The sequence below is a fragment of the Pyrgilauda ruficollis genome, unplaced genomic scaffold (genome assembly GCF_017590135.1).
Source record: "Pyrgilauda ruficollis isolate IOZ18807 unplaced genomic scaffold, ASM1759013v1 scaffold54, whole genome shotgun sequence".
NCBI classification, from domain to species: Eukaryota; Metazoa; Chordata; class Aves; order Passeriformes; family Passeridae; genus Pyrgilauda; species Pyrgilauda ruficollis.
In genome coordinates, this window is record NW_024527044.1 from 3055504 (window position 1) to 3069124 (window position 13621).

Consider the following 13621-nt stretch of genomic DNA (forward strand, 5'->3'; position numbering starts at 1 on the left):
TTCTGCAGGCTGGATTGAATGCCCGTTCTCAAATTCAGAATTTGTGAGGCTTTGGCTCTCTATGCCAACATTTTATTCCTTATGGTCTTTGTATGAGACTGAAAGTAAAAACCTCCTGCTTGCTTTCTGAGGTCTGAGCCTTAAGACTGCAAACAAATGTAATGAGATGTGATTAAAAGCTGCCTGTAGCACATAAGAGCGTGGGTTGTGGCTGTGTGGGCCCTCCTGGGGAACCTCTCAGTTGATCTTGATGTGTGAATTGTCACAAGAGCTGCTGAACTGTGGACCAAATCCCGATCTAGTTAACACCTGTGGAGCTGACATATTCCAATATGTATCTGATGTTGCACCGTGCTTCTCTACCCTGAGGAACAAATCACTTGTGAAATTCAACTGTGAAGGTCTTGAGGTCGAAGAAAAAGTCTGCAAATCTCAGTAGATGACAGCAAATGCAAGAGAGGGGGAAAGAAATGCTTGCTAGTTTCTGGTGTGTATGGTCCAGCTGCTTCAGTACCTTCTTTGCCCTCAGTTCTGCATTATATGAAATGGGCCAAATTTTCCTTGGCCCAGATCTGTGCAGTCAAATGAAGTTAAATTTGGTACCCTGAAAACATTAGATAAATATTCTACCCATTCTTTAAGTTTGATTCTTTGAAATAAAGACTCCTTCCTAGTACATTTTTCCTTTTTGGAAGGAAAGTGTATAGTTTTATTATTAAACTTCTGGGCAGTTTGAGTTTTGCAACATCACAGCCTCATCTCTCTGGGAACTAAAACACAGTGAGAAGTTGTGACCAATATTTGAGTTAGTTGGAGAAGGAAAAAAAAAAGCCTAGAAATGGTATAGGAATTAAGGAAATAATAAGGCTTGCCTGAAGTCCCTAAAATGTCAGATTGACTTGAAAAGTGGTACTTGGATACAGAGCTGCAGCCAGAGGTGAAAAGGAGAATTATGATTGCCCTAATACTCTTTATTTTGGTGTATTTGTTTTTCCTCAGTCTCAGAGAGAAATTTTGAAAGCCCATTTGTGTGTGTATGGGGTATGTTCTTGCTGAAAAAGAAATTGAAGCAAGTTTTCCTTAAATTCACTGTTTCAATATCACACTTGAACAGTTCACAGCAGCATCCTTCAAGCCTTCTAAAAACTATTCTTAGACAAATACTGTTGTTGCAGCAGCTAAGTTACTGAAGTATTGTATTTCAAGAATAATACAAGTAAAACAAAAAACCCAACCTTTGTGCCATGCTGGCATCTTTATTCAAAGAACTGCATACAGCTGCAGTGCTCTGATGGCAGAGTTGAGGGAGCGTGGGCTGGAGATGGAGAATGACGCCCAGCTGGGTCAGGTTGAGAGGCTTAAACACTAATTTATGATGGAAGTGCAGGTGCAGCTTGAGCCCAGGCATCTCCTGCTGGAGGTGATGGTTAACCAGGGCATCATCAGGCACTCATCTGGAGAAGCCAGGGGGCTGGTTAGACCCCTGCTGGAAGTCCTCATTAACCATTTCCTTCCCAATTTTAGGCTGCACTGTTTATCAGGCATTTATTCAACTTCGGGAAAACGTGAATAGGCTCAGATTTCCTCAAGATATTTACTAAAATGGAATCACACATGACTTAGTATAAGTCTTTTCCTGTCTAAATATTATCTTATGAAATTAGAATCTATCAGTTCACGGCTTTCAGTAGATCAGTCATCTCTTGAGTTTGACTATAGCCACTTCAGGCTTGGCTTAAGTGGATAGTTTTACTCTAGAAACAAAGCATGAAACCCTTATTTTTAGGTAAAAAAGATTTTAAATTTAACAATAGTCAGAACTGTTCAGCCTTGGGCCATCTCGATTAGAAAATTGAAAGATTCTAAAACCTGAAGATTAACCAATGGGATAAGATCCAAGAAATGTCAGTGCTCATTTTACCTAGATAATATTACTTTTAATTTTAGGCAAAAGTTTAGGATTAATGCTTGGGCATCGTGTGTATAACTGTTACATGCACAAATAGACCATTTAATCTTGGCTTGCTATATCTAATAAAACAAATATGTTTCACTGTAACTGCAGTCAACATAATGTTTAGAGATGCTTACCAGAACGATTATCAGACAGCTCATACAGGAGAACACCAAGTGACAGCATTGCTCTGTGAAACTTATGGCCTCTGTCTTCAGAAAAAATGGTAAATGTAACTCTGAATCTCTGTGTGGGCTGTTGGCCAAAAAGAATTTTACACGAGAAGTTTCTGATCTTTGCCAAGCCCAGAGCAGGTTCTAAGCATTGGTGTCTGACCTGTCTGCCACTAGAGAGGGAAGGAGCTTCATGCAGAGCAGGGATGCAGGACTTGGATAAAGGCATGTGTCAAATAAATGAGTTGGTTTTGACAGTTTTTTTAGGTTTTTTTCCTGAGGGCAAAAGGAGGACATGAATGTTAAATCACATAATTTCTTTATACCCCACAACAACTTTGTGAGCGAAGTTTTGTTGCCCAGAAACATCTATAAAAAGACAGAAATGCTTCACATTCTGTGTATGGAAGAAAGTTGCAAATATTTTTGCCATAAAGCAACAGTTAACTGCAAATTGTACTGTGGAAGCTGGAAACAAATACCTAACCATCCTGATGAACCAAGAAAGTGCCATATTCTGTATGAAATGGAAGCACAGAATCTTCCAGGGAACTCTGGAAAGCAACGGAGTTCTTCCATTTTCCTTCATGTGACCTCAGTGTTCTAGTCTGCTTTTTTATTTAGCTGCCACTCTGAAGCTTTGCTGTTGCACACACTCATACACACAGAAAATCCCTAGAAACTATGTGGGGTCATCTTGAGTTCTGTGTGTAACTGCAGCTTTTTTTGGCTGCTTTAGGGTCAGGCTCATGCAGTCCCATCTGCCTGGTAGCTCTCCTCTTCCAGTGTGGCTGGTTTGCCAAAGCAGTCTGCTTTACATTATATATATTCTCAGAGTAGCTGTACGTGCACTCTGCTCCCAAAATTGCTGCATTATCTCTTCTGTCACTGCACCTTAAACCTTCAGCTCCCTTTTTTTAGATTTATCTTTTTTCAGATTAATGAAAGCGCCACCCACAATTATTGAGCATCTGAAGGATAAAATACATCGTGTTAACTTCAGTTTATATTTGAGGGGTTTTTTTTCAATCTTTGATTTTTCTGTTGAGACAATAAACTCTTCTGGAACAAGGGCTGTTATTTTTTTGCTTGTACAGTTAGAGCTGCCTCCCTAGTTGTGCCTGGTGCTTTAACAGCACAAAAATGATTCACAAGCTCTGAAAATGCTGTTCTTTTCCACCCCTCCTTTCTCCAGTTCAGTTGACAAAGATTCTGTTATGCTGAGGCAAAGCAGAATTAAAGTGTTTCTCTTAATTACTTATTTTTAAGATGAAAACATATCCTAGAGAGGTAAAATGAATGTTACAAAATGTTGTGATTTCTAGAACTATTTTAACAGGATTAAAAAAAAAAATTGATATTGTTCTAATCCAGAGATAGTGAGCAGTAAAAGAGGCTTGTTAGTCAGGGGTGTATCTGTTTCTTCTGGAAGGCAAGTATGTGCTTTGTCTCACTCCATTAAAAATAGTAATCCCAGGAATATATTGAAGGCTCCAAACTATTTCGGAGGTGGTTGTTGATGTAGAGGTCCACAGTCACGCCCACCAGAGGGCATTTTATCACCAGTTTCTTGGGGAAAAAGTTTTTTCCTTAAGTCATGAATAAAGTAGTAAATATTGGACGGGAAAGCAATGTATGAAACATTGTACAGATAGCTTTTTTGTTTATATATAAATACATATGCTTATTTCCTGGCTGTATTTATATGTAAATAAGTAATGATGTAGGCTTGAATGGTTGGGTTTCCCCTCTGCTTTCTAAATACTTTCTAATTTTACTTAGGGATAATCTGGGGAGAAAGGAATTCCTTCAAGCTCTCCCACAGCTGGTGTAGCTGTTGGTTACCAGGACACTGCCCTCTCTTGCACACAAGTGCAGCAGATGCTCTGGATGACTGCAGCGTAGCCTTGCTCCCCCTCTCCAGGGCACTCGGAAGCAGGGGCTGCTGTTCAGGAGCCCTGCTCATTTAGGAGGCTGGAATTTGTGAATATAGTTCATAGCGAAGCCCCTGGATCTAAAGGAAGCACTTGGCAGCTGGGGAAGTGTACATCTGCCAGATGGACCTGACATCTTGTGTTTGGCAGCAGTTAATGCTAAGGCATGATATGCAAAATACAAGGATGACAGCTAGGAAATGAATTTTTATTCTAAAAACTGTGTTTTGATTTTGCTTTTTGTTTTTTTACTCATCAGTTTTCCCTTATGAAATAAAGCTCTGCAGGAAGGGAAAAAAAAAATCTGCTCCTGATCTGAACCTTTTCTGGCCAGTTTTCAGGGTGTTTCCTCACGAAGCTGACATCTGTACTGAAGGTTGGGCTGCCCTAGTTCAGATGTGCGACCTTCGTCGGCCTGATACAGCACATAAAATGTGATTAATTCCCTTTGATTCCCTATGGATAAATAGATTCTCTCCAGCAGAGCCCCCATGACTTGTTTACAGTCTCAGCAGAGGCCTGGGGTCATCTGAGACCAAGCTGCAAACCTGGGCAGGGCTCTGAACAGCCCGTGCTGGGACATGCAGGCAGAGCAGTGGTAAAAGCCTTTCTCTTTGCAGGATATTCTCTGCATCAGTGTGGGATGTGCTCTGAATGGTTTGGTTGGAGATTTGGAGACTTTGTGATTCTTGAGAATCTGGCCCTTATCCACAAAGGATAGTGATCTTGTTTGGGATGAAGAGAGGCCAAGATGCAAGGCAAGAGCACGGTTCCTTGGAGCACAACCTCTGGGCAGGTGCCTGCAGCAGGGATGGATGCACTGTCTGCTTGGTGTGCTGCTGGTGGGGAGGCAGGAGGTGCTCTGGCTTCCCCTTGTCCCACGGGTTTCATGGTGCTCTGGTCTGAACACTCTTCTATGCAAAATACCTTCACCCTCAACAAATGGTGGCTGTGGGGCTGTGTGGAAACAATTGCTCAGACCTTGAAATGATTGCATTGAAAAAGTGAGGTGAAGGATTAATCAAGACTAGCTGTGCTTCATCAGCAGCAGGCAGTCTCCTACTAAACTACCTCAATGTTTTTCAGCCTCTTTTTTCAGATGATATATCCTTTAGCCAGGAAATATTTTTTTTTCCCAGCACTGTAGTGTCTGTGCAAATAAATGACCTATAAAAGAATTTTATTAATTCTCTAGGACTAAAACTTTGAATAACATTTTTAGATAGATAAATTTGCTTTCTAGAACTGTCCAGATGATTTGGTAAAGACCTATGTCTTTGCCACCTTGTCATCACTGAATTTAGTAGCTTAATATTTCCAAGGGTTGTAAAAGATACCTTGCAGTTAAGAGTTGAGAGAGTTGTGGGGTTTTATTATTATTTGAGGGCTCGAGTGTAAATTAATGTTAAAAGAACTTTGGATGTGATTCTGTATTTTGTTTCCTTGGGTTTTAATTTTGCCTGTGGTGATGAGCTGGACCACTTAGAGATGTGGGGACCCAACTGTAAAGACTTAGGTTGTTGTAGTGGGTGAGTTAGTCTGCTAAGAACTTTGCTAGCATAAAAAACCCCAAATCTGTTAGGGGAAAAAAAAAAAAAAAAAAAAGTAGATGGCAGCACTAAGCTGTTCTGAAGGAGAGAGAATTTGAAGGTGGGAAAGATGAAAAAGCCTGTTAAATCTGCAATTATTGCAACAGTGCAGAGCTCCCGCAACATGATAGCAACTCATATTAGCAAAAACCTTGCAATCTGGTTTCCCTGCTGTTATGTTGGGAGTAGATGCTACTGCTTCCTCTCATTTCATTAGTAAGGACCATGTGAGGTCTCAGTGTAACTTTGAGCTGAAACAACCTCATATCTGGATTTCCTACAGAGTGACTTAAGGATTTGACCTGATGGCTGTTTGTATCTTGGTGCTGACTTGTTAGCACTATTGTTACTGTATCAGAAACAATTCCTTTGCTTCCAAAGTATGTTCAAAGACTTAAGTAACTTCCAGCATGTTTTCACTGGGGCATGTGGGTCTGTGGCAAAGCTCTTGAGTTATTTGTTTTGTTAGGAGGACCACATAGCCAATAGTGTTTTTTGACAGATCTAGCCAATACCAGACTGAAATATTATAAAGATGCTGATTATTCTGCATTTGAATTAGTATTTTAATGTGCCTCAGCAGAAGCCTTTCCTATTAAAAAGAACTACTTGTCACCTTTTGCTTGCTTTTCTGCTTTTCTCAGTCTGATGTCAGACACTGATGTAAGGCACCTCTGGAAGGGGAGGGGGAGGAGATGCTTGCCTTGGAGCCAGGTGACTGCCTTGCTTGAAATCTGTTTCTGAGCAGCAAAAGACTGTCTTTGCATTTTGTGAACTCCAAAATAGAGCAAGCAAGAAACCAAGTTCACTGTTTTTGTTATCGTACTTAGCTTTGAGACAGCAAATAAACTAAGGAGTTGGCAGCATTGTGAGGGCAAAAAAACTTGAATGCTTTCAGGACATTCAGCTTTGAACAGAATGGGAGAAAATCCATGTGTTTTTAATTACCAAACTAGCTGTTTCCAACGTTTTGTCTGACCAGCACTGTCTTTAGGGAGCAGGAGAGCCTGCTGATGGTGCAGAAGGTGAGCTGCTTGGACTCCAGTCAGGCTTGGTGCTGTGACAGCTTCCCTGGGGAAGCCTGTTTCAGTGCTCAGCCACCCTCTCCGTGAAGAACCTCCTCCTAGTGTCTAATCTGAACTTTTTTTGATCTTCTTTTGCAAATGGAAAACTAGTTGTGTGGATGGATATTTGGTGTAGCTAATGACAAGACCCTCCGAATAATGTAAGAATCAATAAATCAACAAAAAGAAAGAAAAAAAAAAAAAAAAAAAAAAAAAAAAAAAAAAAATCCAAAAAAAAAACCCCAAAAACTCAACCCAAGAATTTTATACGTGGGTTGATTTGTAGCTTCTGCACTGAAAGTAACTAACTTTATATGGTGGTGATTGCATGTATTGTTTGTTATTATAAGTATTATAGGAATTTGGCAGGGTTTAAGACTGCTAAAATAAACTGTTATTTTAGGAAACAGCAAGTAAGTTCTGCTTTTGGAGAACTGGATATATTTTGAGGTCATAATTTTTAATATTACAGTTTTTGTACCTTCTTGAGCAGCTAAGGTGGTTAATTGATATACTCTAGGAATGAACTTGATTATTACATGGATCTTATTGATCCAGTTGTGACCTCAGACAGATGGGAAATATGATGTTTTTTTGTCTGAATCTAAGTTTGTGATACTCCTTTTTAAAAAAAAAAAATACTTAATGCTTTTTTGGAAAAAAATATTCAGTGCTTTTAAAGGGTTTAATGTGTTGTGTCCAGGTAAAGCTTAAAAACAGACTGACCATGGAGTTGCCAGACTTTAGGTCCATTTAATCAAATACCTACTTCCAGCAGTTCCCAAGGGGAACCATTTATGAAAGGAGAAATGATATTTTGATTTGGGCTGTTGTAATTATCTTTGTCTCACAATACCTTTTGGGGGTTATCCCAGAAGTTTAATACCTTGTACCAAGATTTGTTTTATCCTACACTCTTTAATCTATTGCTGTTCTTAGTCATATGTGTCTGCTTTGGGGCAATTATTGCTTTTTTTGGCCTTGACAACTTCTAGCTTCAAGCTCTGCAGTCTGGTTAGACATTTTTGAGATGATCTTATTTTTATCTCTTCTGTAACTTGCAGCTTTTATTGAATTTCCCTTTGTTAGGCTACCAAGAAGAGAGAAATTGAAGTTATGATTTCTCTCTGCTAGTCATGATTTTACATTTTTATTTCATCCCTGAAGTCTGCTATCCAGTCGTCAGTCTGCCTTCAAATAAGCTTCTCCACATCTGAAATACTGTTATGGTGCTCTGAGCATTCTCTGAGTCTCCAGTATTTCCCATGGATGTGGGTGCCTAGCACAGAGTAAGGAAGCAATACTGTTGATTTGATAGCGGCGCTTCAAAACTGCATTATTCCTCAAGCTAACACACTGAAGGTTTCTTGGTATTGTTTTCCCTGCCTCACTGAGCAGTTGTTGGAGAGTTTTCTGTGACCTCTCCAGAATGGTGCCCATAGGAATTTAGCTGAAGGACTGAAAGTCTGGATTGCTTTCCTTGAGATGAAATTAGCTGATATACTCTGTTTGTTTTAGTACAGGTTATCATTGATGTTCTTAAGGTTAGGGGTTTCCCTTTTGCTAAGATCAGTGGCTCTTCTGAATGGTTTTACAGATTTTGGGGAATCTGAATTGGATCTTAGTTTATCTTTGGAACTAGGCTAACATCAAGAAATTCTCTTTTTTTTGTGTGTATATCAAGGGTCCTGCCGTTCCACAGGTTTTCTTTCTTTACCAAGCTTTGTATCAGTAGGAGATGGTGATTTGCTGAAGTCTGGCTGTTCCCTTGCTGTGCTGAGGATTAGACACTAAGTTTTGTCTCTTTCTGGTTTTACTCTCAGGAACAGCTCATGGAGAGGAGGGGAAGGATGAGCAGCATGACTCAGTGTACAGCATGCTCTCTGTCTGACAAGCTGTGTAGTCCCTGAGGTTTCTGTCAGCTCAGGCCAGAGCAGTGGTATCTTTAGTGCAGCAGGCTTGTGTTTGAGTCCTCCAGGTCTTCACATCCGTGTGTGATGGATTCCCCCAGCGGAGCAATGCTCATTTCTGCCTGTGTGTCTCATCCCCATCCCACCTATTTTCCTCTGTTGCCTTTTTAATGAATCAAGTTGAATTTCTTAAAAAAAAATTGATACCCAACTTCCCTCTCTGGCTTTGACTTCTGGCTGTCATTTCTCAGGTGTCTGAACAGTTGCCTCAAGGCTTCTGCTTCTCTGTTCATTTGTGCTGATTTAAGCTGAACACGGCTGATTTATGAAATATATCTTAAAGTTGGCTGAATAGCAAGGTTTTGTTTCCCTCTTTTTCTGTTTTTTCCCCCTCCCTTCATGGGAACTTAATAACTGAGGGGTAGAAATTATTTTGGTGGCTGGTATTTTTCTGTTTTTATTCAATTTTCATGAAAATTAGATCCAAACGTAAGTACTGTGCATTTCCTTCACGCTGCAAATTCTAAGAAAATATGACTTATAAACAGTGAAACAAACAAATAAAAATGTATCCATTGCTTGTTTGCTTTGAAGTAATAGTTGTATATAATCAAATGACTCCAGGAGCTGGCAGGCAGCTTTAAGAACAACATCAAATGCGATTAAAGCAAATACTCAGCTGGCAACCATTGGACCTTTATCGCAGTTAAGGCTTCTCAGCATCAGACTTTCAGCACTCCTGAAACACTGTGAGAATGAATAAATAGCCATCTTCAAAAAATCTGAGGTGATTGCATCTCTTTGGCCTTTGTCATGCCGTTTCTGCTCCGTGACTTTCTGCATTTCTGCTCCACGACTTTCTGCATTTCTGCAGTGTCTCGTGTCAGGCTTTGCAGAGCTCCAGGAACTGGGAAGCTGAGATGCACAGAAGAGAAGGGATTTGCCTGAGGCGCTCAGATCAAATGCACGCTCCCAGTTCTGGTGGCAGAAATTGCGACTTGCACGTTTCTCTCTAGGCTCAGTAATCTGTTGTCCTGGAGGGCAGCACTGTTTGTTTGTTTGTGCCTGGGCAGTCTCCAAGGTGACCTGCCCTCAGGGGTGGGTCGATGGCTCTTGGTTGCAGTGGGGAGGTGAAGTTTTGCCTGCGATTTGAGCAGGTTGTAGTGGTGATAATAAAACCACATCTGCCCCACTTCCAAGGACTTGGCTGGCCTTGTGAAGATGAAGTTCTAGTGTGCCTTTCCATCCTAGTCATCATACAATAGACAGAGACAAGACAATGGTATAATTTTTTTTTATTCTCCAAAAGTAAAATGGTCCTTCCCTATAAAAGATCAAGAAATCTTCTTTGTCATGCGCTGCCACAACAATGCCTGTGGCTTTCAGCACTTGAATTTTGCCACTTTATTTTGTGGAATACTTGTTCTTTATTTCAGTTGTACGCTGGGCTGTAGAATGTGGTATGCTCCTGTAGCAATGCCCTCAGTCAGCCCCAGTGTGCCTCTGTGATGGCTGACAGTCCCAGAGACCTTGCCAGGGAGCTGCTGAACACAGTATGCAAGGAAGTAGCAAAAAACCTATGGAATTGAGCCCTAGCAGGGAAAAAAATTATTCCAATGCTGTGACTGAGGCAAGTTTTTCTGAGCTTGGCAAAGGAGGCTTTGAAGGTTGCCTTGGAACTGTCGTGCTGAAAGGGAGCTCATGGTCTTTGGCTTGGGTATTGTAGGATGTTAGCACAGATTAGAGCCATAGGGCCCTAAGGGGTTCGGTTGTCTTAAATAATTTTTGCTGGTGTGAGTAGTTCAGTTGAGGCAGCTGCTCCAAACTGCTCAGTTCCTTAAATGAGGTGCCTCTTGCAAGGAGTCAGCAGTGTTCTGGTAACCTGGAAGAACATGGGTGAGTAATCTGCAGTACAGTGCAGAGTCACGCCTCTGGTGCACTGGCACAGCAGTGAATGGAGCTGATGGAACTGTGTGCAGGGCCATGGTCTGTCAAAAGCTGTCTTGATGAGTAGTCCTCGTCCTATAACTGCTGGATTCTGTATTTCCCAGAGGTGGGGTTTTTGCTTGTAAAAACTGAGTCATAAGGCAGGAGAAGCCCTTTCCACCGTTCTGGGTGCCTGGTGCCCAGACAGCAGCAGCAGGTGTCAGGCATCTCTTTCTCAGCAGCACAGCAAAGCTGGGGCTGTGGGGCAGCACTGAAGCTTCAGCATTGAGGGTATCCATAGAGCCCTGGGGCTCAGACCTCAGAGCAGCAGCAGGTAACACTGCTGCAGAGGCAAGGGCTGTAAATGGAATATTGGAGCAAATGGAGTGTTGGAAATCTGAAGCACTGTCCGGAAGGGAAACATCCACTAAAGGAAAGTCAGCTGTGCAGGAAGGAGATGATAGAGCTTTTCCTGTTTGCACTTAAAGGAGAATTAAGAGGATAATCTGCTATGACAGCTGCCGGGTACCTGCTGTAGTGCTGCCTTAGTGATGCCCCAGTCCTTGCCCAGCACCTGTGCCTGCCAGCTGCTGATCAAGGGATGCAGCCCAAGTGGAAATGCCACTCCTTTTGGAAGAAGGAAGAACTTGGCTTATGGAGAATAGGGGAACAATTAGAAAGATCAAAATGCTTCCTTTCTGCATGGAATCCATGAGTTCCACTTAAAGATAGGCTGTAGTATTGCTTATGCAGTCCTGAGAAGTTTCAAGAAAGGAAGAAGTAGCAATCGACAACGTTGTCCATAATGTCCATAACTGATCCTGTGCTGAGACCTGTCAAATCTTTGCGGTATTTGAATTGTTTTATTTCCATATTTTAAAACCATCTGAGAAGGAAATTACTGTTCAGCTGACTTCCAGCTGTATTTTCATAAAGTTGACCCTGCCTCTAGCTTGAGAATATGTTGCCAATTACCTCCCTTTCCTTCGTTACTTTCTTTAAATGCCTTATCTCGTAGTTCTTGACTTGATGAGGTTTCTCCCCATCAGTCATAGGGAGAAGTGTTAGAACCAGTCTTCAAGCTTTGAATGGTAGTTGTAGGAGAAAACATTCTAAAGTATTTCATCCTTTTTGAGGGAACATGCTCTTTCCTTCAAGCTTTGAATGGTAGTTGTAGGAGAAAACATTCTACCTTTTTGAGGGAACATGCTCTTTGTAAAAGTCTGGATGGGCCCCATTTTTTTAGTTGATATAACCAAGCTGATACTGCTGTGATCTGGCAGGACTTGCTCTGACCAGAGGATGGAGAGGTCATGAGGTCCCATTTCCCTCTTTGGCTCTTGGTGTTTGGCAGCCACTTGAGAGGCAGCGTTTCTTGAAGTGACCTGCTTCTTTCATCTGGCAGTGACAACCTCACCCAACCAGCAAGGCTGTGTGTGCCAAACTATGTGCATGCTTTGTAGCTCCAGAGTCCAGACCACAATCTTTTCGAAGAACAGAAGCCAAACCCTGGAGTTAAGCTGGTCGCCTATAGTTACCAGCAGCCTGGCTTATGATCTTGAAGTAGTGCACCCTACATCTAATGTTAATTATTTGTCTATGCAAGCTTTCACCTACATCTTAACTAAGAGGCAAAGGTTTGTGCTTTCAACATGAGACAGTTCAGGGTTTACGCTGTCCTATAAAAGCTTGTGGTTATGGACTGAACTCCTTGCTTTTGATGTAAAAAAACCCCCAAAAAATCAACAAACTAAAATCAGTAGTTCAGCACTCTTAAGCAGGTATTCCTTAAAAACATATTGAGCAGTCCAAAAAACCTCTTAGACACTTACGAAAGTGCTGAATGTTTCCAGAAATGCTGTGTGTTACTGGCTTAGGGCACTTCTGGCAAGTTCAGTAGTTAAGCAATATTCTAAGCAGGGCAGGAGTAGGGAGACTCCCACTGATGGAGAGCTTGCTTAAACTATTTAAAAATGTAAAATGGTCAAATCTGTACTTAAGTCAGAGGAAAATGTTGAAATGTGTCCTTTTACATAAAGGGATTTCCTTTTGAACCCAGCTGGACATTTTTAGCCTGAAAAGAAAATCAGCAGCACAGGTAGGTACCAAATCTGTTCTGCAAAGAGCTGTTAGTCCCACTGGAAAGATTGCTGAAATGAAAACTTCTGCAGCACAATGAAGTGTCAGTAGTGCATCCTTCCCCACACTGGAAGTTCAGAAATGCAGACTGGAGCATCAGTCAAGCAGTTTTCTTGGGGTCCTTTGCTACTTCATTACTCATGAGAGGTGGCAGCCAATGTTTGCTGTATCCGTTTGTTTTGGGATTTTTTTTTGTTGTTGTTATTGTATTTGTTTTGCTGTTTTTGGGGGTTTTTTAATAGTAGCTCTGAGGAGAAGCATAATAGCAATGGGATTCAGCAAAATAGGCAAAGTAGTCTGCTAGGAAGTATCATAATTGAAAGCAAACTACATTTGTCAAAATAAATGAACGAAACAGAGTTTATGGTACATTAACTTGTTTGCTTACTTTCACATAACCAAATTCTTTTGGATTAGCAATTGGTGTCCCACTCATTAGTGAACATTAATTGGGTTCTATTGTGATACTTATTGGCAAGTTTGAGAACAGAGAAAGAAAAGGAAACAAGTTATTGGGACCAGGCCCAGTAAACTGCTAAGCACTCTTTGGTTGGAGCTGGATTTAAATGTATTAATTAAACTTTCCTTCAAAACAGGAGAACTGGCTACCTGCAGCCCACCAGGACGGCAGCAAACTTATGTCTGTCACAGCCCCATTGCTCTATGATTCAGGTTTGAATTTTTGGAAGATGTCAGAGGTGTTGCTGACCCTCCTGTGCTGCCTCTCCCTGTCGTGCTGGGGGTGAGCGGTGCAGCTCAGCTGCTCTCGTGTTCTGCCCTTTGGAGCTGCCGCTGCTTCTCCCGTTAAGCACGGCTTTTCCAGAAGGTACAAAGCGAAACTGGAGCGAGTCTTGCCAAATCCTTTGCTGACTCTGAGGCTGTGAATACCATTAGTGAAAACTGACTGTAGAAGAAATTCTCATGTTGCTGTT

The 13621-nt window shown here is 41.4% G+C and overlaps 1 protein-coding gene across 3 annotated transcripts in view; it reads left to right on the top strand.

Moving 5' to 3' along the window:
- Positions 1-13621, top strand: part of KLHL29 (kelch like family member 29) — a 388766-nt gene that overhangs the window by 7765 nt on the left and 367380 nt on the right. The window lies entirely within an intron of this gene.